Genomic DNA, 24,245 nt, shown 5'->3' with positions numbered 1-24,245 from the left:
GAAATTGTCCCACTGGGCCCTAAGACTTTGTTCTTTCTTTTTAAAAAACAGTTTTTTCCTCTGTTGTTTAGATTGGATAATTTAAACTCATCCATTTCTATGCTTACTATCTTTTTGTTCTATCATTTCCAACCTGCTCTTAAGCCCATCCAGTGATTTTTTTTTTATTCCGGATATTTTATTTTTCAGTTCTAGAAGCTATATTGATTTTTTATAGCTTATATTTCTCTGTTAGGATTTCATACCTTTTCAATAATTATGAACATACTTTTTTTTTTTGCTTTTTATTTTAATTTTTTTGGCTGCATCAGGTCTTAGTTGTGGCACTTGGGATCTTCGTTGAGGCATGCAGGATCTTTCATTGTGGTGCAATGACTTCTCTCTAGTTGTAGTGTGTAGGCTCCAGGGCGCGTGGGCTCTGTAGTTTGCAGCAGGAGGGCTCTCTAGTTGAGGCATGCGGGCTCAGTAGTTGTGGTCCGCAGGCTTAGTTGCCCCGCAGCATGTGGGATCTTAGCTCCCTGACCAGGGATCGAACGCACGCCCCTGCATTGGAAGGTGGATTCTTTACCACTGGACCACCAGGGACGTCCCTGAACATAAGTTTTCTTTCTTTCTTTATTTTTTTTTTTAGCATAGTTGTAATAGTTGCTTAAAAATCCTTGCCTGCTAATTTCAAACTTAATTTTTTTTCTGGATATTGTGATTTTTTTTTTTTTTTTATTGTGGAGACTCTGGATTATGTTATTTCCTTCAAAGAGTATTAATCATTTTATAGCAGATAGTTAAACTGGCTGGAACTCAAACTACAAATTCTTTCTACCCTGCACTCGACAGCAGCAGACTCCCTTTTCCATTCTTTTAGCCTTTGCTATGTTGTTTGGAGTCTGTTCTTGAAGCCAGAAGTCTGATGATTTTCTAGTTAAGTCTGATGATTTTCAGCCCTACAGAGTTTATACTGGGGACTGCTGTCACCTTAAGAGTATTTAAAGATTTGGAAACTCACTCAGCATTCTTCCCTTCTTCTAAGTGTTGACTCCACTCTAGTATTTTCCTGGTTTGGTCATTTTCATGAGCCTTCAGGTACTAGTTCTTTAAATTTCATCCAGTGTTTACAAGTATTACTTGCTGTAGGGTTAGTCCAATAGGACCTACTTGGCTATTTTGAGAAGTAACACCTCCCATGAGTGAGGAATAAGCTTTGTGTTACCTACTGGTATTAGGAAGTGACTTGTACTGCAGCATGATTTAGGCTGTCTTGACTATTGCAAGGTACCAACTACAGTATTTTTGTTTTTATTTTTAAATAATACAGTTTTTTTGGAAGCAGAGCCTCTTGAGTTTTTATATAAGGTGTTTAAAAGTATAATGTCATTTTTATTGACTTTCATAAATTTGCTGTGGGACATTGATCTTGCAAAATAAAATTTGTTAGTCATGGTACTTTTCACAAGAGTAACCCTGGCAAAGTTAATAGATTATTTTATTCAACACTGATTTTCTTAATATTAGTACCATACTTTCCTGCCCATTGAGATAACCTAAATTTTTTTCCTCACAATTTAAATTATTCTAGACATTTTATATTTTTAAAACTTAAAGCTTTAAACCAAACCAGCTAATTGTTCATGTAAGTATTTTATTTCATTATAGAATGATGCTGCACTGCTTTCCCTCTCTATAATCTATGTCTCCTCCTTCCAGTCACAGGAGCCTGGACTGATAAAGCTAATTTCATTTCAAACAATCCAATAGCATTATAATAGTAATTAAATAGCTTTTGCTTTGAGCTTTTATTTAACATTCACTGATAAGTTATCAAACCCCCACTATTCACAAATCTATCATTTCCCTCCAATCTTTGATAGGTGAGGGTAGGGCTACCTGTGGTTCACATATTCACTGTTAGTAAATAAAACATGCAGTGTCTAGGAAATTATATAATATTGTCCAACTTCACACATTGGGATCATATACTTTAACTTATAAAAAAATTCTTCAGACAAGTTGGGGATTTAGGTAATTGCCCAAATTCTCTAATGGATTCAAGAATCTCAATTCTCCATTCTTAAATATCTTCCTGTAATTTAAGAAAAACAGAGAAGTTTTGTTCCCATTTATTGCCTATCTCTTCTTCCATTCGTTCATTTACTCTATGTCCTTTTTGTTTCTCACCCCTGTGGCCCCACCTTTTCTGGTTGGTTGTCACTGCTGCTCCCAATGGCTCCCTACTTCAATGGCACAGGTTATTATAGGTTCTTTTTTTTTTTAATAGGAAAAGAGTAGAAGAGAAAGGAAACTTATTCTGCTCTCAGGGTGTGGGGTCAGTAAGAACATTTTTTTCACACCGCCTTGATTAATTATTCTATTAGCATTATGCAAGCAAGTCTGCACCCTTCTCATATTCTCACCTGGTATGTCTTCTAACCTGACAGAAGAAAGGAGAAGGAGAAAAAACTAAAACAATATGACACCTACACCAGGTGTTGCAATAGGTACAGTGGAGCAGTGGTGAATGAAAGCTCAGTCTAGTGGAGAGTCAAGTTTATATACAAATAATTCTAACATAATGTGGAATAGATCAGGGCTGCAGGATTTACAACATTATCAAGTACTGGGAAAGGAGTATAACTCTGTTACTTTGCCTAGAGGGTTTCAGAAAGTTTTAAACACAAGGATATGATATTTGAACTGAATTGAACTGAATCACACTATTAGCCCTTAGTACGACAATTCTTTCTACCTGCAGCATCCTTTCTCAACTCTTTCTTTGCATGACTGACACTATTCTTCAGGCATTTGCCTAAGTGTTACCCAGTTACAAGAATCTTCATGATTACACCTTCAGTGATGATAAACTCTACCACTCTATCACAGCTCCCTCTTAATTTTCTTCCTACAGTTAATCACCTCTTTATTGATGATGTATTTAATCATTTCTTTGCATTCATTCATTTATTGTCTGTTTCACCAACTTGAATGTAGGCTCCATGAGGGTAGGAATCTGCATCTTAGTCACTATTATATTCCTGGTGCCTAGCCTCACGTCTGGCACATAGCAAGTGCTGGATAGATTTGATCAAATTAATTTTAATCTAGCTGTGTGTTTGTATGTCTATCATCTCCATTAGATTGTGAACCTCTAAAGAGAAGCCAGTTGTAATCATTTTGCAATTTCTTTTTTGTACAGCAATTCCTCCTGCCCTCTCATACGTGGTAGGTGCTCAATAAGATCTTTGTGCATAAATAAATACACAGATTATTCCATTATCCACTACTTTTATTGGAAGGAAGGTTAAAAAAACATTCTAGGCTGGAATTAAAAAAAAATTTTTCAGAAAGTTTAAGGAAAAAATAAGTTGTGTTACTCCAACTTGAGCAAAAACGGTTCTGTCATCTCACAGGAAGAAAGACAATCTTTGAGACCACTTTCTATATTTTATTGGGGATAAAATAGTGACAAGATGAAATATTCAAGAATGTGACCAATAAATAGAACGCTGTTGAAAATGTTTTGATTTTTATCCTTGGACTTATCTTGGTATATTAGCAGTTTACAAGGTGACAAGAGATGACATTTCCTCCCTGCCAATGTTTGGTACATTCTCTTTGCCTGAAATGTGGCAAACATCTTGAATTTATGCCTTGATGTCTCAATTTTAACTTCACGAGGCCCTTCAAGTGGCAATTCTACCAGCATGAAGATGAGTCAGAGCCAACAGAAGTATAAACTTTTAAGAGTAAGCCCTGATTTAAGTAAGCACTGATTTTAAAATCAGTAAGTCTGATTTTAAAACCTATACTTGCCCGTAATAAAACTGTTCTTTAGTTTTATGCCTTAGTAGGACTTTTTAAAGTCTAGTACCCATTTCCTGTCATAAGAATCTTGGAGTCCTTGACCAGGGCTAAAGAAACCGCTATAAAGGTCAACTGAATGATAATTAAACATCTGGCCAGAGCCTTTGCTGTTGAGTCCATTCAAAATGAACAAATATTGAATACCTACTATGGGCACAGCCAGAATCAAATAGATATCACTGGTTCCGTCATTGTGTGCAGTCTGGTGGGAGATGCTGGCATCAAAGCAGGCAATTACAGTTCCACATGGTGAAGGCTAGAACAGGATATACGTGTGATGCCATGATAGCTCTTAGGAGGGGCACCTAATCTACACACAACCAGGAAGAGCATTCCCCAGCTGCATGTCAAATGCTATAAAAGATATCTTGATGCTGGTTTATTTTTTCCAGAATAATCTGTATCTTCAGAGTAGCTTTTCTTTAAGCATTGCCATCACACTCTTATTTATTGAATTTTATCCTTAGAATACTCAGTGGTAATGGATACTCAATCTATCCTATGTCTAAATTAAGCTGGTGCTCACATAACAAAGCCACCTCTGAACTCCAGGTTATGAGAGTTCCCTGCTGCTAAAAAGATACATGTTTAGGCTAGTTTTGTCGCTCAATAACTAATCTTCAGTGTGTGAGAACCAAGACCGATCTGCTTTATATCTCCAGAGTAATTATTAGAGCAAGTATCTGGTGCATCAAAATTTTTGAATTGGTGGGGTCTGAATTTATGAGATGAACTAAACTTGATACAGAAAAGCAATTAAATTTTGTAAAGCATAGGTAAGAAAGAAAAGCTTAAACCACATCAGAATAATACCAAGCTCTTATGTGGCATATCTGGAGAAGTTGCAAGGTAGAGATCTCGTGGAGATACTGGCCATTGGAGATAATATGGTCAGATTAAAAAATTCTATCTACCCTACTCACATGACCCACTAGTACTGAGCACTCACTCTCTCCCAGCAACCAGGGTGATTATAGCTTATTGTATGTGTTGGCTTAGATGTTTTTCTTTACTATTAGACTGAGAGTTTCTTGACAGTTGGGATCAACTGGTGGTGCAGTTGAATCCTAACACCTAACACAGCAGTAACATGACTGTGGTACATAAGGCAGGTTCGATCAACCTGTATTTGACAGTATTAATTATACTGTCAAATAATTAATTGATTGGTTGAACAATTAATTTAAAATGCTGAACATTAAGCAAAGTGAATAGCTCCCTGAAGACAGCTATCTCTGTGGACTGTTTTGTTCACGTTTGATTCCAGAGCACTTAAAGACACTCAATACATTTTTGTTGAATGAGTGAGCAGAGTCACTCATGTCTAAGTACAGTAATGTAGATGTGTCTCTACAGACAAAAGTTTATCAACAGAGTGAGAATCCTGCAGATATCTAAAAGATGCTTAGAGTTGCAGGAAGAACCCATAGGGGCTACTTAATTCAAATTCTCATGTGTCGGTTGAAGAAGAAGCATCTTCCTTTACCTGGATATTCCCTTTGCTTGTCCACTCTGGTTATGAACTTCAGGAACAAGCAGAGGAAAGTATATCTTGCGTGAGCAGAAGAATAAGAAATAGGGTTTTTCAGCCTCCAACCGAGAAACATAGTTTACTTATTTAGGATGGAATTTTATTTGCACGTCAAGATCTATCCAGCCAGGATTAGAGCCATGTGAGAAAGAAAAAAAAAAAAATCCCAGCCATCACAGCACTGGCAAAAAAACACATTTTCACAGGTTAGCAATAAAGCAAAACATTTTTCATTCTTGCCTCAAATTTTTGGCACAGTCAGGGGACAATTTTCTCAAATAGACGGGAAGAGCAAAGAGGATGGCAATATGTAAGTGGAGTGGTCATAAACACTGGAAAAGGATGAATATTCTAGATGCTGGTCAAAGGCCTGATTTTTTGAGGCGTCCTTAGCAGGGTTTCTTGCTTGCTTTCCGTGTCTGCTTCTTTCTTTCCTTTTTACTGAAAGGCGTATTTTCCTATCCATTAAGATTTATAGTTTTCTGCCAACTACTTCACTGGAACAAGTTTTCCCTTTAATTTAACAATGCACATATTAGACTGTAATGTACCCATAAAAACTTCTTCTCGGATAGTGCATTTCTTTAGGACTCAAGACAAATAGAAATGCAGTATATGCCATTTGAAAGCAAGTATGGCTCCCACTTATTTATTAGGCAAGTGTGTTGGTGCCACCGTCGTTTCACCAGGAGGTCAAATTCAATAAATTAAACATCTCCAGGTTGGGACAAGCGCATAATCTAATGGTTTTCCAGAAAAATAGGACTGTCGTTGACTTCTCTGGCTCATTTGATCTTCTGTATGGCTTACCTGTTAGCTGGGCTCCAAGAAATCCATCTTCATTTGCCCATCATTGCCAGACCCATGGACTTGGTGGCATTCGCCATAGCACTCTAAAACAACGAAGGTTTAAAAAAGGGATTTAAAAAGAGAGAAAATTTCTTAATCATGCTTTCATAACTTTTGGTGAACAGTTGGTTTAAATTTCCAAATCACTCTTTTCAAAAGGATAGTATCAAAACACATGCAAAAAATAAAAGTCTAAATAAAGCACAATAAATTATTTCACTGCTAAGGGATTAGATTTCAAAGAGAGAAAAGAGTACACATAAGGATATTAGAGCGGACTCTATTGGGTCTTTGGGAATTGCTGTCAGATATTGATGAAAACAGAGAGACTGTAGGAGATCAGATAAAAGAGAGAAATGATTACATTTGGAAGAACAATGTGGAGTACGTGGCCAACAGAGATTTCAAATGTAAGCTAATAGCAACCCACGAAAGAACAAAGTTGGAGCCAGTCCCACATCTTTAACCACATTGACAATCATTCAGCATCTGTAAAAATTTTTACATAGCATTTTTCCTCATTTCAAAATTTTCAAAATACATATTTAATAGGTTTAGCATGTCAGTCAGTCATTTCATCCACGGGCAGTGAAAAGGATTTGTGTTTTTTAAAAATGATCTGGGTTTTGATGCTGCTGCCCTTTCAGCTCTGTCCCAGCCAGCTGTAATCACGGCTGATTCGCAGCCCAGAGATGCTGTAAACAATGTGTTCTGTACATTTCAGCATCCACGCTGCTGAGAAAACCCATCATCTCATACTTTCATCTTCTTTCTCCCAAGTTTCACACCCCAGCAACCCGGAACAGAGGGAGTGCATTTTCAAATCGCTTACTGTTCTCCTTCCCTTACCAAAAATCACCAAAGAGAAAAAAAAAAGATAAAGATGTGCCCGAAACATGTCTTCCTATCTGATAGGAGTATTAACCGTTATATTCAAAGTGATCAAAGATGACTCAAACTGAAACAAAATTTGAGAAAATAATCATTGAAAAGCCAGCTGGGACAGTAATTGGGAAATTGAGCTGGGTCGGCCAGTTGTGCAAAGGCAGGGTTGTCAAGTACACCTGGACTGAAAGCCCCGTTTGTGATGATCTCATTATACTAAGACAACCTGAAGTGGTCACAGCATGAGTGGTTGTCTGTTTCATTTCAACTATATAGATGTTACTTCATCACAAGATGCAAGCTTTCCAAAGTGCCCCCAGCTGCATTCCATCCTTTCTTTCTATCCCTAGTTGTCTGCATTTACACCAAGTCAACAATTGAAAAGAAAACAGATAGTATTAATAGATGTCAAAGGCATGCTAGAAGGGCATTCTGAACCAATTAATTAATAGCATAGATCCTACTCTTCCTATAGCTTAGGATCAATTACAACAGAGATTTGCTTCTGGATGGAGCATCAGTACTTCTATTATGGGGTAAGAGCACCTCAATTAATAGCTGATTGTCTTTGAATTGGAGAGTTTTCCTATCTTTGTGGGCAATAGAAAAGAAATACAAGAGAAATATGTAGGTGCAGACCTCTCAACGTTACCCAAATTGTACTATCATTTATAAACCCTAAACTGATTTGATATCAAAACTTTGGTGTTGCATAAACAGAGTTTTGGAAAGCTTTTCCACTCAGCTCATTTCATCTGCCATCTGTAACAACTCCATATTGACTCCATATTCATGCGACTCTATATTCCAGAGGTTTATAACAGAATACTGTGACTTGCCGTTGAATTACAAAAAGAATTATGCAAATATGGTATAACACAGAGCATTTCCTTAGTGGAGATAGTTTAGGAAGGGGGTTTATTTTCCTGATTTGCTTTCTCAGATATAAAGTCTTCCCAGTTTTACTGGAAGTAGAAAACATAGCTCAGGGTAGTACAGCATTATTAGAAAATTTACATCTGTTGGTACTTTTCAGTAATAACCCTGGGACAGATTTCTGAATTTGTTTCAATCTTGATTAGCGTTGACAAAATGAACAACAAAGAATATTTCTACACAATGGCAAATCTTTATTGAAAAGAATACTGTTTTAGTTTGAAAAAAAAAAAAAAAGAGTTTTCAAGGATAGCCTTCCACTTCATATTTTGAAAGAAAAAAAAAAAAAAAAGTACTAGCGAGAATTAGTGTCTTCCTCACAAGAAGTTACATTTTCATCTGAGATGATTTAGGTGGCATGATGGTAGGGATATGGGCAAAATAACCTTTTAGTTAAAATGTCTTGCAATTCTATAATGAATTGATGTCATGGCTCTTTGGGTGTTTTTCTTCCCGGGGTCTCTTATCACCTTCTAATTTCTAGATAACAATCTAATATTGTGGTTAAGTAAAAGTGCTCTGGGGTGAGACATCTTGGGCCTGAGATCTCAACCAATTCCTTACTAACTGTGCAATTAGCAAGTTACTCAACTTTCCTTAGCCTCAGTTTCCTTAACTATAAAATAGTGGCCATATTTCTTCCATCGTAAAATTGTTGTGAAATTGAGACAATGTGTAAAAAATGTTTCATTCACTGCCAAGTATATACTAATTGTACTATATGTAATATTAAATTGGCAAAATTTTTGTAAGAAGAGAGTGATTATCTGCTGCTTAGCAATCTGGCTAAGGAAAACTATAAGCCTTGTAAAGTATGGAAGCTCTTTTCCCCCCAGGACAAGACCCTCAGACCTCCAGCACATGGTTACTGCTCATGACCTCTTCCTACACCCAGTCAATATGTTCTTACTATTTTATCAAGTAAGTTAAAACTTCTCTCCTCTTAAACCCACACACTCCTCAATGGTCTAAGTTCTCCACACCTTAACGGGCAGAAGGACTTTCTCCCAATGTTTTATTTTGTTTTCACTCCACCCTAATGACCACTCCTCAAATCCAAGTTTATTATCCTGGAACTATTATTGTTGTAAATCAAATTCCAAAGAAAAACAGTATCAGTAGATTTCTTTTCACTTCATGTATTATCGAACAATATGAAACATAGATCTAACAAAAACACATGTCCTCAATCTGTGAAGAAACGCCCCTAGGTTGACCTGCAGATTTGGTTTCATATCACTGACTCCTCTAAGAAAAAGAAACAAAATAAGAACAGAGTGCCCCTGCTGATTATCTTTGAAGAACCTCCCTCATGTGATGGAGATGTGTTCGGCTGTAAGAGGTTTTTCAAATGGGTGTTGTTTAGTTGGTTTCTTATTATTAAATTGTCTTTTATTCACTTTAAGGGTGTGACAGATAAAAATATTCAGCTTTCAAAAGCTAATAGGTATCAGTTATCTATTGCTATATAAAAAAAACTACCCCAAAACATAATGACTTACAAGAGTGACCATTTTATTTGCTTATTGTTCTATATGTCAGCCATTTGGGCTGGGCTCAACTGGGAGGTTCTTCTGTTTCTGTTACCTAGGGTCACTTATGCAGCTGTAGTCATCCAGTGATGAAACTGGAGCGTTATGGGCTACGTTGGCCTCACTGACATTTCTGGAGATTAGTGGTAACCGTTGGCTGGGACACATGTCTCCAGTAGGAGAGCTGGGCTGGTGGTTAGTTTCCAGAGCACAAGAGCACACACTGCAAGACCTCCTGAGAATTAGGTTCACACACCATCCCTTCTACTGCATTCTGTTGGTCAAGGAAAGTCATGTGGCCAAGACCAGGGGCATGTACACACAGAGAGGAATCATAGCAGCTATGTTGCAAATATCTTACCATACCACACAAACCTTTGTAAGAATAAATTAAGCCATGTTTAATTTCTACTCAGCTTCCTGATTCATTTAGCTGATTTTTTTTCTTACTATACTCTGTGTGCCAGGTGCTACTGATACAGCTCTTGCTCTAAGTGATTTCACCTCTGCCAGAGAAGGAAGTTTAGTAGATTTCCTGGATGGTGAGTGGCCCAATGACCACGTGATGCGATTAGTTGTGTTCAGCTGAACTGCTGAACCTGGCCAGTAATTGCAGAGATGTGTGCCATTCATCACAAAATGGACTGGGCAAGAAAGATTGCACGTGTTGTTTATAAACCCAACCTCATTACTTCATGACAACAAATGAATAGAATCAAGCAAATCACGAAATACTTTTTTTTTTTTTTTGCTAAGACTGAGTTAATTATATTGTCATCACACTTGAATGACAGAACAGGTTTTTGATCCCCATTTGAAGCAGATTAGGGTGGTAGTTAAGAACCTGGCTATACAAAAGAAAAAATATATATATATAATGTCTCCATATTCTCACCATAAAATATAGGCTATACTAAAATCTATCTCATACAATTATATTGTGGAATAGAGAAAAGAAAATGCAAAGTGTATAAAAATCTTCATCTTCATTTATAACAGTATTATTTTATAACTAATGAAGAAAAACAACCCTCTTTTAGAACTGTTTGTGGAAAGATCCAGAATCTAAACTTAACTTACGTGTCCACAGTTTCTCTCCTTTACCCCCTACCTTTCAAGGATCTTGGAAAAGCAAACAAAAATTAATAGAAGAAGGTAGTAGATGTAGTATACTGGTTTGAATTGGGAATCAACTTTCTTTTCTTGAAACATTTTTTTTTACTGGATGCAACATGAAGAAAAAAGTGTGTGTGTGTGTGTGTGTGTGTGTGTATTTACTACTGATGATAGCAAATGACTTTTGATTTTCTTTCTTTCTGATAGAAACTCTGCTTTCTTGTAATAGATGTTTTTTTTTAATCCCTTACTCCACCAGCTGTATTGAGCATGGGATAACAGAAAGAAAGAACACTCACTTGACATACTCTAAATTCATTCCAGGGTCAAGAACTGCCAATTCAGAAACAAGGACTAAAATTCATGACATAAGAAGGAAGGTCATATTTCTGTGTTTTCAGTAAAGATATGCCAGGAGCCTGCTATTTAGGCCTAAATTTCCAATTTAAGAAATTAGTTTTCGCCTATTCCAAAGTTGTGATGTTGTACCAATTAAAGAATAAAGCATCTCTCTTCATTCTGGACACTACCAACCAATGCCAGAAAATTCTTGCAGCTGACAATGCCTGACTCTAGGTTGTGATTGTTGGACTCTGGTTGGTTATGTCATCACTTAAGCATTATTTAAATATGTTTCTCCTTTTAATTCAATTTCCTGTTTTGTTTTCTCAAAACCATAAATTGTCTCAAGAAATTTTACAAAACGCATATCGTTCTCCCGTGAGACCTGTGCTATTCTTCAGCTGGGCACTGCCTGCCAAATGACATTTTTTTAAAAAAGTTCTCCCTTTATTGGTTTTGCGTAATGGTTGCAACAATTTTCAAGTAATGGAAAAAGAATGAAGAATGTATGTCCTTTCCAGCACACAGTCACAATGTTAATGTTAAAACAAAGCAAAACAAAACAAAACAAAACCCCACCCTCAAAGTGGTCCTGGACACCCAGCCGCCCCCTTCCCAGCTCCCTTATTTGGATATAAGATGTTTCCTGGGCTTCCCTGGTGGCGCAGTGGTTGAGAATCTGCCTGCTAATGCAGGGGACACGGGTTCGAGCCCTGGTCTGGGAAGATCCCACATGCCGCGGAGCAACTAGGCCCGTGAGCCACAACTACTGAGCCTGCGCGTCTGGAGCCTGTGCTCCACAACAAGAGAGGCCGCGACAGTGAGAGGCCCGCGCACCGCGATGAAGAGTGGCCCCCACTTGCCACAACTAGAGAAAGCCCTCGGACAGAAATGAAGACCCAACACAGCCAAAAATAAATAAATAAATAAATAAAATAAAATAAAATAGAGATGTTTCCTATCTTTTTTCTTCTTGTTCAAAATAAACTATTTATGCTCAAAGAAAATCTGTCATGTAGGACATCTGTGGTAATGTTCTTGCGGTCTGGGTTGGACCCTAGCTCCACTACCAACTAGTGTAGAATCCATGGGGCACCTGTCCTAACTTCTCTGAGCCTATATTGTGTCATTTGTAAACGAGGAATAATGGAGTTTACTTCACTGGATTGTTCTGAAGATTAAAGATAAGGCATGCGAGAGTACCTCACACAGTATGAGTTGAAGCTAAATGTGAATCTGTTGTCTGTTTTAGGGATGAAATAACCATCTTCTGCCCTCAAGGCACATTGGGCAGATGGAGTGGGAGAAGGACACAGGAGAGGGGCAGTGATGAAAGGCAAGCATGCTGGGGAGACACACTGAAAGCGAGGGACCAGATCCCACCCTGCTGGATGGCAGAAAATGATAATGGATCTGCATAAAACGGAGTCTTAACTCAGTTTTGTATCTACAACAGCACACAATAGGCACTAATGATTGTCTGCTGAATTTTTTATTGTCCACACATGTATTACCATGCACAGTAACCTATAATAGAAGTCCATAAGCTACAGCTTGTGAGCCAAATCTGGCTCACTGCTTATTTTTGTAAATAAAGTTTTATTGGGATAGAGCCACACCTATTTATTTAAGTATTGTTTATGCTGCTTTTGTGCTACAATGGAGAGTTAAGCCTTTGCTGCAGAGACCTTTTATGGTCCACAAAGCCAAAAATAGTTACCATCTGGCCCTGGTCCTGTACAGAAATTTTACCAAACTCTGGCCTATGGAATTGAGTTAACCTATTCACTCCTGCCTGAATAGAGGTCTCCTGAGGAACCCCTAATTCATGTGCCATGTGCGCCTATGGAATTGAGTTACCTATTCACTCCTGCCTGAATAGAGGTCTCCTGAGGAACCCCTAATTCATGTGCCATGTGCTTCTTTGAAGATTATGTTTTAATGTAAAGGGTTCACTTTCCCATGGGAATTATTGGCTTACTGCTTTTCTAAAAAGGAGAACCTAAGTTATTAAAAAAAAAAAAAGAAAAAAAACGAACGCCTATGATGCGCAGAGCCACGTCACTAGACACAGCAGGCATCTTGAAAAGATGAAGGAAGGGTACCATAATGCAGAGGATGAACCAAGGGCCCCGGTGTGGGCCGCTCCACGCTGTCAGTATAATGGCAATGCTACGGTCACCACAGGAAGATGATAAATGAATACCACTGACTTCATTTCCATTCCCAGCCTTCCCCTGGGTCTGTGTGTCTACCTGGACTCATGGGAAATGTCACCACATGGAGACGCTGGACAACCATGTGACAAAAGACACAGGTTCATGGAAACCTGACTTGTAGATCAGAGCCCCAGTTCCATTATTCATTCTATGCCAGAGCTGACACTTCTGCCTTGGCAGAATGTTGTGTACATGTGCCCCTCATTCTCCATGGTCACGTTCTGGGTGCTAGAATACAATGTGCACTGTGGTTGGCTGACCTAAGGAGGAGCTAAAGCAATCAATAATTGACTTGGGGTCGTATCCTCTCTAAATGGCAGTTACTTATACTGTACTTACTGTACAAAAGAGGCCAAGGTGGCAGGGCTTTTTGACTATCTCTGCAAAATCCATTTGGATCCATTTATTTTACTACCATCAACCTGGGGGGCAAAGGAAAAATCAGCTCTAGGAGTGTAGAAACCACTGTACTTAAAACTATATACTTTGGTTATTCATTTTAAGTAGAAGGCCACACAGACACAGAAAAGCAGCAGGCTCCTGAAATGAGATTTAAGGTCCATTCTGGCTAAAGGGTCCATCCTAGAGGCGGTACTCCTCCATCTTGAAGAATTTCCAAAACTTCCACGCCCAGGAGAGCTTCTCATGTTGAAAGACTGCAGGATGGGACCCCATAACAAACCCCAGAAAGTTCAGGCTGAAATTACATTCAGGCCAAGTCTGTATGGTGCACTGCTCTGTAATTGTTGGGTCTCTTCCAGAAGGCTCTCAACACATGGGACTCCGATGAAGTTCAGCATGTGGAAAGGGCTGAAGCCTGAAGCCTGTGTGTTTGTAATGGAAACACAGCAGTGACCCCGTGATCCAGGTCTGTATCTGTGCCGCCATAAATTGTGTTTCTCTAAACAGAGCCGCAGAAGTGCCCGTGATGGGTGGGGCCGGGGAAGATCAGTTAAAGGCTCCCTCAGGTAGGGAGGTAGCAGGGCCTCCTAATAAGAAAACCGTGAATTTACGTAGGACTTTATAGTTTGCAAAAGTACTTTCACATTTAAGATTCTCAGAACAAGGCTCTGAAGTGGGTAAGGCAAGCATTCTTTTCCTCCTTTTATACATGAAGCACCCGAAAGAGAGAAGTCAAGGTCTTTCTCAAGGTTCACAGTCAGCCAGAATCAGAGCTAATGTCCTTTGATACCTAGTTTAATATTCTTTCTAATGAACTATTCTCTGATCTTTGTTTCTGTGTGACTGTCTAAAGCTAGCATAGATATTCAAACACAATACCTGTCCATAAAGTGAATCTGATGCAAACCCTCTCAAAGACTTGACCAACCTGAGACAAGAGTGAGGTACAGGAAACATTTGCCAGTCTTAACGATTATAGTAATAAATGCCTTGAGAACATAAAGCCTCTTTTATAAGACATAATCTAGTATAACTAAAAGTTTGGAATGGTCCCTTCAATCTTGAATAGGGATGATTTCATCTTTATTGATGAGTAGGGAACAAAACTAATCAGGCACCACTAACCAGTAGTTCTGCCATCAGCCAGGGTTCAAAGAACTGTGAGTTACCTAAGAGGACCCACAGGCAGCCATAAAGACATCAGTGAGCAGAATAAGGTTAAGACCAAAAGTGAGGGCCATGGGAAAGTCCACTTGGTCAGGGGAACAGACATGGCTCTCATCTTGGCACACACACCCAACTGAGTCCTACCATGACAAAGCAAGTAAGCCCTTTAGCTTGCTCCCCATGACTAGTTCATCAAAAATGCAGTGCATTCCACAGCCTGATCCTCCCCCAGGTGCTCAGGTGGCCTGGGACCCACAGTTCCCCTTTGTGTCTGGCCCACCTGACTCTACGTTCTCTCTGCCCCATCAACAGATCCAAAGATATGGAAGAGGAAACTGGAGGGATGCAGAGTATCTTGTTTCCATAAAGACTTACCAAGTGTTTCATATGGTCCCGAAAAACAAAGTCTAGCCAAATCACAAGTCAAAGAGATATGGTAGCAATCAGGTATCAAGGAAATTCACGCTAAATTAAGGCAACTCAGTAGCCAGACCCTGCTCCAGGCTGGCTGGGTATTTTCTACCAGTCTTAGGTGCATTCTCTCCACAGATACTTGTGTAACCCCAGTGCTCCATGTATCTCCCTTAGAGAGTGAGAATAGGAACGTTTTTATGGGCTTTTTGTACTTGTTAACATGAATGGAGCTGTAATTGACATAGCACTAATTAAAAAGAAATGTAGACTTCTTCAGTCTCCCAATATAAAAGCATATCAAAAATTGTTTTGATACAGGTGAAATAAAACAAAAATTATACTATGTTAACCAGAAACTTCTTTTTAAAAAAATTATGTATTTGAGGAAGAGGAGGACCCAAGTGGCATAGCTTGTTTTTTTAATGATGATTTCATTCGTTCAGAGTTATCAGCCTTCTATGCAAGAATAAAAACGCCCCAAATTTTTGATCAGAGCCATGGTTCATCCAGCTCAAGAAATTAGCACGGTGGCTTCATGATGAATCTGGTGGTTGCCCACCATGTTGCCACTTTTCAACTTCATGTTCTCCACATAAGTAGGAGGCATCAAGATCCCTGCCAATCTGTACAACTGTTTAGGGTGTGCCCTGCAAAAGAGAGCCTGGCCTAGAGGCTGAGACTGCACTCCTGCACTCAAGGAATTCACCTGGTATCCATCTCTAAGAGGGGCAATTCTTTAAAAAATTAGATCGAAGGTGCTACGTGAGCTAGCTGGGGGCTTGGCCATCAGTACACTCAACTTTGAATACAACAAAACCAGGAAAGCTTATAAAACACGACAAGAAACTTATTGCCAAAAATCTTCCTTTGAGAATAGTGTAATAAGTGACACTGTAAGAGAATCAGAGTGAAAGAGGCTTTATTTAATGATTTAATATGCAGAGTTTATGAGCATTACCATTTCACCAAAGGTGGCGTTAAATTACCATCACTTGCTGTGCAGGAAGAGTAGCTTTACTTTGTGATAGCAACAAAAATTATTACTAAATCCGTATCTGTAGACTTCCTCCTTCTCAACTTTTCCCTCTCTTTTTCTCTCAGGATTTCCATCTCTCTGCTTACATCACCCATCTTTTCTTACACGCTGTCCACTTTATCTCTTAAAGCTCTTAGCCTCTTTATCATAGTTGTTTAAAATTCCCCGTCTGATAATTCCAGCACCCCTGCCATGCCTGGTCTTTATGCTTGTTCTGCCTCCTCGAATTGTGTCTTCTGCCTTTAGATATGCTTTGTAAGTTTTTCGCTGATAGCCAGACATAAGGTCCAGGGTAAAAGGAACTATTCTAAACAGGCCTTAGTATCATGGTGGTGAGGTGGGAGGGGAAGCGTTCTATAGGTCTATGATTAGGTCTCAGTCTTTTGGCGAGCCTGTGCCCCTGGGCTGTGACCTTCGCAAGAGCTGCTCAGGTTTTCTCCTCCCCCTTAGTTGGGGCAGGATGTCTAGAGCTGGGTGGAGTTGGGTTATTTCCCTTCCCCCAGGTCAGTTAGGCTCTGATAATAATACCCCAGCAGGGTAGGCTCTGGTTAACTAGTTTCCCCTCACGGCAGACCTTGTTGAGAAGAACCAAGTGCTCTGGTGTATTTCAAAACGGTTCTTCTTCCCCCTCCCCCTGCAGAAAGCACTAGGAGCTTTTTCCCCTGGTATTTACTGTGGGAACCTGGTGGAGCTCCTGGAGGTGAATCTCACAATGCTGTGGGTACCATCCGATGACCGGCCCCCCCTGGAGTTTTTAACTCTTAGACTTGTCCATGCTGAGCCTCCAGCAATCCATCAATTGCCATTCAGGTTTTTGATTCCTGCAGTGGTTTCTGCTTGTGAGTCTCCGCTCTGGAGAGCCTAGACTCCCTGTATGGACTTGTCTGTCTCTCCAACCTTGGGAGAGACAGTTGGTAGTGTGCCCTGCGTCCGCCCTCTCTTACGGATCCAAGAAGAGTTGCTGCTTTTTCACTCTCTTCAGCTTTTTACTTGTTGTTAGGATGGAGTGGCAACTTCCAAGCATCTTACGTGCAGAACCAGAAACTGGAACTCTTCCTCTGCTTTCTAAGAGGAAAGGATTCTGGATTTCTATGTCACCTTTCATGCTCTTTGTCACACTGAGATCTGGATAACAGGCAAGTTCTCCAGACAGTCAGTGAGAGGCACAGTGGAAATTTTATTCTCTAGCGCCTAGTCTCAGAGGAGCAGGGATAGGACAATTGTGAAATAGTGAGTAGAAGGGATTATTTGAATGAGAACAACTGTGGCAGATATTTTTTACCTGTCACTCTGTGTGGGGAATTTTGGGGAAAGGGGAAACTCTCCAGAGAGTATTTCTCGGAAGCTTTCCTCATGCCTTTCAGAGTAAAACCCTTGCCTCACACCCTTTAAGAAAAACTGTAGGAAAAAGTCGACATTATTTCTCAAGGCTTCTGTGAAGTGACTCCATGCAAGGAGGAAGTCAAGTGGGGACACAGCGATACTTATTAGAGTTATTCCTCTTTTGAATTTAGGGCCAACAGAGAGACATTCCAGTATGGAGTCCTTATCATCGTGACATTTGCAGATAAGCAAGCTTGGAAATATAAAAATTCAACTGTACGAATTACATTATTTGAGGCAAGAAATTAATTAAAGCTCTTGAAACAATATTTTGTTGAATTCAGTGAGTTGGGTTAATTTTAAAATTAAGCCATTAAAAGAAAATAAGATAAGAACTGACACTAGTAGAGAAGGGCTTTCTAAGCATAAAGCAAAAACCAGAAAGGAAAACAATATATTGATACTTGAGAAAAAAGCTAAAATTCTCTCTATGCCAAAAACACTATAAATAATATACTAGGGATGCAATATTTATAAAATATATGGTGGACAAAGGGTTACTATCCTTAATTTATAAAAAAAACAAAAGGATAGCTTTTTCACATCAACAGGAAAAAGAGGAGTTCTTAATTGAAAAAATATGCAAAGGACACAGAGAGGCAAATTACAAAAGAAAAATAAACAAATGAGTTTATGTTCAGTTTCACCAGCATCACACAATGAGTTCCATTTTTGACTATCAAATTGGCAAAGGTTAAAAACCAAAATGAATTCCCTGTGGTGGTAAGATTATGGGAAAGCACGTGCTCTTATCTTACATGCTGCCAGTTCAAGGGTACTTCCGTGTAGCAGATACAAAAGTGAGTAAGAAAGACAGACTCAGCCCCTATGGAACTCTAGGTCTGTGGGGAAAACATTACAAACAGAGATAGGCATTAAATAGTCAAAGCACTTGAAGACTTTAAGTGTAGCTGCAGAGTAGGACACACATATATTACCCCACTGCTCACCTAACCCTGTGGTTTGGGCATGGGCTAGCAAGGCTGGCATCCAATCATTTGGGGGTGCCTGTGATGTATAAGGTATAGCTTGGTGTAAAGATGCAATGTTACTCTATGACATCCCCAGAGGCGGGGATGGGGCAAGGTCAGGGAATGGCTAGTCAACATTAAAAATGAGCAAAGAAACAAACAAGCATAAAACTATTTCCTCTTCTTAGAAGAAAAGGAAACTGTTAATATTTATAATTTAATATAAAGGTTGACCTGACACGTTGAATGCTTTAATTCCAGCATCCCAAGCCAATCCTTATCTTTAAAAATGGCTTTCCTCCCACCCACTGCTATTAGCAATTCTCTCATCTTGTGTAAAAGGGTATTTTCCTCCCTGTGAGAGGCTCCAAGCACTTCCAGAAATGCTTGAATAGCAATTAAATGGCTTCCAGGCCTTGGGGGGGTCTTTATTTCTAACTGAGTTCAATAGCACATCCTGGGATGTTTACTGTAATCTGGAAAATAACTCTGTCAAAGGCAAAGGGATAGAAGATCCCTGTCCTGTGTTCCATTTTCTTCAGAAATGGTATCGTGAGGAGTTGTCAGCTCTGGTAACTGTCAAACTTGATTTCTGCCATCTGCAAAACTGAGGTGGGAAGATTTTTTCCAATCATTCTTTCTGATCACTAATGAAGCTCTGTAACAACATACAATTATTATAGCTCTTCTATTTCCTCTTAATAACTGAATACAAAGTACAAAAGTGCGCAGAAATTAAAGTAGAATCTCCAGGGTTTCTTCCTTCAAGGTACTTAGCATGGGCTGGGTAAAACTGTATGTATTCAACAAGGATGGGTGTATTAGCAGATATAGTCTATCAGAAGGAAAACAGAAGTGGTAGTATGTGTAACTATCTTTAAACTGCCTACATATTGACCCAGCAACCCTAATTCTGGAATTTAACCTAAGAAAACAAAGAGATGCTCAAGTTTCATACGCAGACGTGATCGTCTCTGTAGTATTTATGATATAAAATTTAAACAAAAATACAACAGCCTGAAAATTATTTAATAAAAGATTACTATGAAATAACATTTTTGTTCTCTAAGACTTTTCTGATACAGAAAAGTGTTCTGAGGATATTTTAAATCAAAATTAGTGTGTAAAACAGTATGTTTACTAAATCCAAATATCATTAAAATGTAAATAAAAATGAAAATGACCAAAACTATATGCATTAAAATGTTAATAACAATCTTCCCTGAGTGGTAAAAATATGGATGTTTTGGCTTATATTTTGAAATTTTCTGTACTTTATAAATTTTTAACAGGAATAATTGGGGAAAATAGATAACCATTTCAAGCATTACTTTTTTGGATTTATACATGCCATTTTATTTCTCAAAATGATGAAATATATAAATGATTAGGATTTTCCTTTTTATGACCATGAGTTATCAGGAAATGACTGTAAAACTTCAGTCTTTCCAAAAAAATGCCTTTGGTTCTTAGTAGAAAATTGCGACCTGACTCTAGTAGTTTCTGTTATTTTCATTTAGGGAAGATAAAAGAGTAGAATTACATCCCAGACTGTATGAAAAGATCCACATTTTAGTGTTTAAGTAAGTTACTCCCAGGTGTGGTTTTGTGATGCCCCATCCTGTTACTTCCAATGAATATTTCCGATAGTATTTCATATTTCTCAAAGAATTATCAAAATCTGTGGACCATCTTTTGCCTCACCCACTCTTTAATTTTGTGTATGTAATCTGATGAGAGTCCTCCTTGATGCCTCTTTTTAAAATGGAATGGTTATTTTGGACAATTTTTTAGAACATTTAAACTATATTTTAAAATTTAAATTATTTTTAGTTGCAAAAGCAGTTCCTGATCAGTGTGGGAAAGTTAGAAGATACAGGTAAACCAAAAGAGGAAAAAAATCATCACCCGTAGTCCAGAGAAGATCACTCTAAAACCCATGGTATGTGTTTTCTCAGGCCTTGTCACATGCATATATTTTCACATACATATAAAACAAACACATTTTTTAATAAAAATAGCATTAAATTATATATCATTTTTGTTGTTCAGTCTTTTCACCTAACAATACATGGTAAACATTTTTCCAAGTCAATAAAAATGTATCTATAATATTTCAAAGTGTAAAACACAGTCAATTGTATAATGTTTCTCATTCAATTAATCCTGTAATGATAAAAGTTTAAATTGTTTCTAATAGTTGCCATCATAAACAGCATCACAGTGGACACCTCTGTAGTTAAATTAAAATAAATCATCCGCTAAGCTACATTAATTTTATAAATGTTGGAGTGACAGTCATGATGCTACAAAGTTACCAAAGAATATTAACATTTCTTTCCTCTACATGTGATGTACATTTTAAATCAATGTTTCTTAAATTTGAGAAATGTGTGAATCTCTTTTAAAGGAAAATATTTCTGAAGAACCCAATTTGAATTTAAATTTTTTTATCAAGTGCTTCCTTAATACATACAAACATAAAATAGGTATAAATTCCTAAAGTGATAGTAATCTAATCAAACAAACATATAGGTAAAACTTCAGGACTAATACAATTTGAATGAATGGCTATTTAATATGTCAAATGGTGCTGCTTTTGTTGAAATTAAATACCATGGCACAGGTTACCTTCTATTAAGCATGCCTGGAAAACTGTGGGTATCCTGGGATGGCTCTGCTCTCCCCACACTTTCTCAACTTAAAATACTAAAAATCGTCCATTCCTTTAGATGACCTTAACATCACTTAGCCTTCGTTTGCTAGTGACCATCATTTGAGCGCTGGCTGCCACTCATTCCCCACCTCCCTTAGCTCAACAATAAAACAGCCCAGCTTGGCTTGAGCACCATAAAAATCCTAGACATAACATACTAATATAGACACTAAATTCACAAGGGGTCAGACAATGTAGTAGACACTGAATTCAGAAGGTCAGATAATCCAGGATATGGTGTTTTTTAGGATAGCACTCAAACGAAAATGTAAAATTTTACGTTTTTTATAGAAAATTCCTCAAATCCCAAGAATACTCCAGTGACAAAAGCAAAGAAATTGGGTTTCATTGATTCAAAGCAGGCTTCCTTCACCTTCTTGTGTGGAGGAGGAGGAACATTTGATTTTTGCCAAGGAGAAGGGACAGATCTAGACCACCAGGGATGCTTAAGGAATTGCGGAGTACTTGTAATCCGGAATATGCGAGGCATAACATACATTTAGGCACATTTAAGGGCTTGACAACATTCTGGAGGCAGGGTTTCCAAGTGGTTACCTGAACAGCAGGATTTGGAGACAACCAGAATGAGGATATAATCTGGATTCTGGGTCTTTTGATTTTGTACTTTGGGGTACAGCCCTCCTAGCCTAGTTCTCTTCCTGTGAAACTACAAATATACTAACACCTTTCACGTTTGTTGTGACAATCAAATGAAGTTTTACATGTAAGGAAACTGTCATGTAGTTTAAAGTCCAAACTCTTTGCTATGTATGCGCCATGAGTCACTGTCTCTCTGATACCATCTCCTCCCATTGTTTTTATAATTTATGCTGGAACTTATTCAACTCTTTGAACATTCTAAGCTCCTTTCTGCCTCAACAACTTTACATGGGCTGCTCCCTTCTACCAGAATTAACAGAATGTACTCCTCATTGTCTCTCCAGCCTCTGCTCAGACATCACTCTTGCCTCAAATAGTCCCCTTCTCTCACCAAATGAGTCCTTCCTGTCTTAACTTGGCTTTATTTTTTTTTTTTGCCATAGAAGTTATTACTCCCTGAAATTATATTATGTGTTTATTTGCTTATTTGTCTGTCTCTTTGTTGGCTGCATGTAAGTGTCCTGACAGTAGAAACTTCGTTTTGTTCCTACCATATTTCCAGCCACAACTGTGTTTTCTGTAAGAGAACACTCAACATTTATTACTACCCATGAATAAAGCTTGGCATCTTTTGGAAGATTGGGATCTACTGTTTTGATGTCTAGATCCAGAAAATGTAAATCTTCCATATGGACAATTACAAGATAAATTAATGTCAACTACTAAACTTCTCTCACATGCTTAGCTCTGTGATAAGAGTCTTGAAGAATGGACAAAACATATGTCAAGTAGCTCAAGCACAGAACATTTGAGATATTATAAGACCAATGTAACTTACTACCATATACAAGACCCAAGAATTCTTCATGCAAATTATACTAATAAAAGGAATATAAATAACAAGAGGAAAGAAGAAAATTATAAAACAATAAAACACAACCATAACAACAGTTTGATATCTTACCTCTGTTTTTGTAGGTACTTATGTCTGTAAGGGTAAGATAGCTTTAGCAAGTGATGCCAAAATTTCAGTGGCTGGACTCAATAACAGTTTAATGATGGACTCTGTTTCATACAGTCATTCAAGGACAAAGCTTCCTTACATCTTGAGGCTCCGTCCTCTTCTATAACCTTGGATTCCTCTCTATTCAGCCAATGAGTGAGGACCAAAAAAAAAAAAAAAAAAAAAAAGCAAAGACTGCATGTTTTACATGGACCAGACTTAGAACTGTTGTATATTATTTCTGCTCTAATGCTATTGCTGGAACCCAGTCACGTGGCCAAAGCAAATGCTAGGGAGCCTGGAACTAGTCTAGCTGTGTGACTGTAAAGAGAACGGCATAGATCTGGTGAGCAATACAATCTCTGCCACAGCACTAAAAAAAAATAGTTGTCATGCTATCTGATAATATTAATATTAACTGAAGCTTTAACTCTGAGATACATTCTGCCTAAGAGAGGTTCCTGTCACAGTAGGGATGAATGTGTCTAATCACCAGTTTATTTTCATAAGGTAAAGAACATGCAATGAAATTGCTTCAGTTTAACCTTCACCCAGGTCCAACAATGAAAGGCATTACCATGCTGTAGATTTCTTTACAGATTCATTTTTGTGGTCAGTTCAGTTATCTGTGATGCTGAGGTACAAACTGTTATCATAACTCCTGCAGTGACAGTTTATCATGGCTTGTCACAGTCTTGTAGGTAGATCTATGAGTCCTTTTATAGTATTACTCCCCCTAACTTGAGCATTCATTTTTCACTCATAGCATAGTTAAGATGGACTGTATCTCTAGGAAATTTTTCAAAATGTTCATGAGCAATTTATTTTCTGAACCCTTGTATATCTGATGATATTTTTCTATTGCTTTCACATATGAAGACTAATTGGCTGTAAATGAAATGCTTATATCACCAAATTTCCCCCTCAAAAATTGTCAATATGGCAGAGAAGTGAAAAGCCAGACTGATTTTTTTTGTTTCTTCATGCTGTCTTCTATTTTTACCCAAATAACAGTCACATTCTTTTTTAAGAATGTGAAGTTTTGCCAAGAATGCGTTGAGGATTTTGAATTTCATAAATAAATATTTTTGAGCTCCACAAAATTTTCTTTAATTATGCTATTTCTTCTGTTCCAATTATTTTGATTTCTTGTTCTGGAAAACCCATATCCTCACGTTAGATGCCTGTTCTTCGTCTTTCATGTCATCTATATTCTCTTTTCATTATTTTCATCTCTTTTTTCCTTTTCTTTTGTATTCTTGGAAAGCTTCTCAGGTTGACTGGATCC

The 24,245-nt window shown here is 38.1% G+C and overlaps 1 long non-coding RNA gene across 4 annotated transcripts in view; it reads right to left on the bottom strand.

Annotated features, from left to right (window-relative positions):
- The window catches only part of LOC137763060 (uncharacterized), a 239,240-nt gene that overhangs the window by 43,520 nt on the left and 171,475 nt on the right, over positions 1 to 24,245 (bottom strand). For 2 of the 4 annotated variants that reach the window (XR_011073671.1, XR_011073674.1), the window contains exons 3-4: positions 22,919 to 23,098; positions 6,197 to 6,279 (exon numbers count right to left, since the gene is read on the bottom strand). This is a non-coding gene — a long non-coding RNA (uncharacterized lncRNA). The remainder of the gene's footprint in view (positions 1 to 6,196; positions 6,280 to 22,918; positions 23,099 to 24,245) is intronic. The other 2 variants (XR_011073672.1, XR_011073673.1) reach the window with 1 other exon arrangement.

Source organism: Eschrichtius robustus, chromosome 3, assembly GCF_028021215.1.
Source record: "Eschrichtius robustus isolate mEscRob2 chromosome 3, mEscRob2.pri, whole genome shotgun sequence".
Lineage (NCBI taxonomy): Eukaryota > Metazoa > Chordata > Mammalia > Artiodactyla > Eschrichtiidae > Eschrichtius > Eschrichtius robustus.
This window is presented reverse-complemented; position numbering and strand designations above follow the sequence as displayed.